Source organism: Miscanthus floridulus, chromosome 3 (genome assembly GCF_019320115.1).
Source record: "Miscanthus floridulus cultivar M001 chromosome 3, ASM1932011v1, whole genome shotgun sequence".
NCBI classification, from domain to species: domain Eukaryota; kingdom Viridiplantae; phylum Streptophyta; class Magnoliopsida; order Poales; family Poaceae; genus Miscanthus; species Miscanthus floridulus.
The window spans coordinates 41,064,816-41,069,410 of record NC_089582.1 but is presented as its reverse complement, the minus strand read 5'-3'; the positions used below and the strand labels follow the sequence as shown (position 1 = coordinate 41,069,410).

The 4,595-nt window shown below is 46.4% G+C and overlaps 1 pseudogene; it reads right to left on the bottom strand.

Moving 5' to 3' along the window:
- Nucleotides 1-1,170: 1,170 nt before the first annotated feature.
- Nucleotides 1,171-4,109, bottom strand: LOC136543596 (uncharacterized; annotated as a pseudogene).
- Between the last annotated feature and the right edge of the window lie 486 nt (nt 4,110-4,595).

Sequence of the window (4,595 nt, the reverse complement as noted above, 5' to 3'; positions counted from 1 at the left end):
TTATCTCACATGGCCGTCTGCCACATGAGATAGCGCATCTCGCGCGTGTAAGATTGCAACTCTACTTCTTATTAATATAACGCCGGACAACCGGATCTTTCAAAAAAAAAACGAAGCCCAGGCTACATCACAAGACAGGGATCCGGGCCAGGCCGACATGGAAGCAGGAGCTACATCGTCCAGGCCCAAGCGGCATCCCAAGCCCAATCCGAAGACTACTGGGCCAGAGTGGCTACGTTAGCTGATGTATATATGCTGCGCAGTAAGGATGAGGGATGATTATGAAATTTGTAAAACTCTATTCTAAACTCAGCAGAGGAAGAACTCGTCCTCCTTATCCTCTGTTCTTACCCTTCTCTAAGTTCTCCTTCCTCCCCCAACGCTGCTGCTAACAATAAACTGCTATAACAGTGATATACAAATTGCATGCAGAGGTTTAGGCTCAATTTTCCGTTAGAGATATGCCACACATTGTTCTGCATCTAGAGTTGGCAGACAAGGTGCACTCTGTTTGAACTATAATCCTGTAGTCTGGTGCCCTTTCGTCTACAAGATAAGCAGGGCCAAAATTTCCTTTGGTCTACAAGATAACCAGTAGAGGGTAAATATGCAGTGCCTGAAACTTGCACATGACTGAGAGCACCATAATTATATTGTTATGATCTACTCTCTGGATGCTTCCCTTAAGAGCCGTTAAAGTCTTATGCCCAGTTACAAGGTGGCTGTTTTTATGTAATTGAGGATTTGGGGATTCCATCGTCTCTCTGAAACTCTGTACTCTGTTTTCAATATTTTTTTAATATATATGAGTTAAAAAAAAATGAAGAAATGAAGCAACAGGTGACTAGATCAGGGAGGGAAGAAAGAAATCAAGAAGGCAAAATCACTCGAAGATCGCCGCTAAATCGGCGTCGAGAAGTGCTGGATGTCATCGCGGCGACCGGGGCGTGTGGGTGGCCGACAATAGTTTCAATTGATATAACCAAGCTAATAACTGGGTGCTGTGAAACACATGAAGAGGAATTACTGAATATCTAACAATATTCACTGAAATATATTTCAGAGTAAACAGTACTCAGACCCAGCACAAAATTAAAGCTGTATATGTAATAAATTATAGATCCACAAGAAGCAAATTTATTATGAAGCAGAGGGGCGACAGGTAAGTCATCAAATACAGGACCAGGTCACCTTCAGGGCAGCCTTGAGCTTTATCTGTCTCCTGGCACATCCATTTAGCTTAGCTCCAAACTTGATTTGCCGAGTTTCGGTTCCATATGTCCCATGTTCCACCACATCGCTACCAACAATGAAATCCAAAACCATCGTAGTTCTGAATGGGACAGCAACCACGAACCTTCTTAGAGCCCCCGGCCGAGCAACCAGACCACTAAAAAGCTGGATCTCTTCATCAGCGACATCAACAAAGGAACTAAGAGACAAACTTAAACCACTCTGTACTACTTGTGATATAACAACTTCTATCGTGGCCTCCATCGCGTACCCAACAACTGCCATAGTCATGTCAACCGATAACCCGTTGTTTGCCCGGTTCCCATGGTATATAAGGAGGTTCTGAGCATACTAATGCCCCATCGACCAGTTCCAGATCGTCGTCCTCACGCTCCCCCGTCTTAACCCTCATGTCGAATTCTATCAGAACGTCAGAACCCATCTTGATGCCTCTCCTTGGGCCGGTCATCTGAATGAGGGAGCCCTGCCGCACGACGACGGGGCTATCCCTGCTGTAATTCACAATGTAGTTCAGCATGCCGTCTATCTCGTCCCTCGCCGCGATGTATCCGTAGAGCTGTATCGAGCCGCCATTGTTGCTGATAGCCGCAGGACTCTTGGACAGCAGCACCGAGAAAAACTGGAAGATGAATTGAGCACGGCCGTACACATCTGGGTGCTTGGAGAACCACATTGGCTCTGACCGGGTCTCGTTACGGTCGGTAAGATCCATGTCGAAGAAGTTTCCCTGTAGACCCTTGTTCTTGTATATGGCACCATCACGGTGGCTGCTATTTGGTTCTGTAGCGTCCTCATATACATCGTCATCCGTTGTCCTCAGATCGTCTTCTGTATCGTCGTGCTGTCCTCAGATTTGGTACTGCAACAGGCGAATGGAATAAGCCTGCCGGGTTTATGAAGACGATCCAGATCTGGATGGGCTGGTGTGAACGGCATCAGCATGAGTGGAGCTTCTCGTCGTAGTACAAGCGCTCGCGCTGTGGGCCACCGACGCAGCCACCGGCACAGGTGAGGCAGATGGCAGCTACCTCTACCGAGAGATCGTGCTCCTAAGAGGAATTGCATATTCACCGACTCTTTCTTTAGCGAGATTGGAAGTGGCCGCGCGGCGTCTATTTGTTGATGACCAACTAGTGGTACTAGGTGTGGGGAATGGTTTAGCAAGCAATAGAGCGTATCAGCAAATAGATGGGATACGTATCTGAATTTACTGCAATTAGTTTTGTATCGATACTTTAGGGAGTGTATCCCAAGCTACGGGACGTTGGTCTGTAGGCTGTAGGTCAACGACGCTGTAAACAAAAAAAAAAAAACCATGTCAATGCCTGACCTTATGCCACCGACTGAGACTTTGCATCCAATGGCTTAGGCCGCCTTTAGTTGGCCACCGGATTCGGCGCCGGTCGAATTTGCTACACTGTAGCTGCACTGTAGCGTTTTGTTTTTATTTGGTAATAATTGTCCAATCATTGACTAATTAGGCTCAAAACGTTCGTCTCGTAAAGTACAACCAAACTGTGCAATTAGTTTTTTATTTCGTCAACATTTAGTACTCCATGCATGTACCGCAAGTTTGATGTGACGGAGAATTTCTTTTTACATAGTGCCAAATTCTAGAATTTGGGGCAAGGCCTTAACAGCGTCCTGGCCGCCGGCAACTTCAACTCTGGATCCGATGGTTTAATAACAACGTCCTGGCCGCCGGCAGGTCTCTCAGGATCACAACCGGCCTGACAGAGCCTATTTTCAGATAATGCTTATCCAGTCGGGGGCACTGTAGAGTGTGGACACTGCAGTTGCGACTTTGCGTCGGCGCTCGGCGAGTGGCAGCAGGAAGCCAGCGCAGGCATTATCTCTGCTGCTCAAACTAGGGCAGGTCCGGTGTGTTGTGGGCATCGATTCGGGGTCAGGTGCGTTTTTGCGTACGTATGGGTCACAGCTCTCACGGGCGAATAAGAAAATTTATCGAAGCGTGCACACCTTAGGCAGGCAGATTTAAATAGCGGGCTATAGCAACGCTATAGCCTCTGAAGAGAGCTCCCGCTACGTTATTTCTATTTTTTCGCTATATCATTTATAACCACTATGTTGTACTTTAACGTCGCTAAATTGATTAGCTGTGACTTTAAAATAGTGTTGCTATTTCAACTTTAGCTTTTAGAGTGACAATCTACTTATTATATGTTTATCTTTTGCTATTAAGTTGATCTTTTAGAAAATTGAACACTTGAGTCTCACAAATTATGCTATAATGCCATATTAAATAATATTCCCTAGACTCCTAAAGCCTTGAAAACATATTTGTGTTCGGTAATTTTCACGATTCTTGTGTTTTTATGAAATAATTACTTGATTTTTTATAATTTTCTTAAAAACTGCTATCTGTCGTAGCTCCGCTATAGCTGCGCTATAACTTTATAGCTTCTGAAAAAAAAAAGATACCGCTATTTGCAATAGCCCGCTAGTTTAAACCTTGACAGCAAGATGACATTGAGATGCACATTATATGACCTGTTAGGATCTGGTTACTAGCAGTGCGAACAAACACAGGCGGAAATACAAAACAAATATTCCCAATGATATAAACTGTCCCCTATGACAAAGAAACTACCATGAACTCCATGAAAGGTTCAAACAACTTCAATAGGGATAAGTTGCTATATAAACTGATATAACAGTGAGATACAATTGCAAGCAGTAATAAGATACCGAGCACGATTTCCCACGATTCTTCGCTTCGCCCTACGCCTCAGGTGGGAGTGGCAGAAGAGGGCTGCTGATGCGCCTCCATGGACGAAGCTTCCATCAAAGCCAGAGAAGTCGGTCAGTGCCATGTTTAACTGCTCCGTCACCATCGAGCTGGGAGCTGGGGTCTCGGCTCGTTTTTGGTGTGATTCTTGGCTGCCGGCTGGGTCGATTGCATCCTTCGCGGCGCATCTGTTCCGGGCAGTTGGTCGCCGATTCCTGCTGCCATCCGTCAAGGATGCACTGTCACAACGCCGATGGGTGCGCCATATCACCGGAGCACGGACTGCACCTGTGCTGTGTGAGTACGTCGACCTCTGGGAAAAGTTGGAATCCGTCCAGCTTAGGCCGCTCGCCAGCGACCGCTTCATTTGGCGGTGGACGCCGGATGGCACATATTCTGCGTCATCAGCATATCGGTCTTTCTTCCTGGGGATGTCTTCCTTGTTGGGAGCTAGGGAACTATGGAAAGCCTCATTTGGACGGTTGATCGCAGAAGGAGGTATGGACTACAGGATTCCGCTGAATGTGCGCTCGGTGGTCAGGAAGATGAGATGGTCGATCACCTGCTGGTTTCTTGCATCTATGCAAGGGAG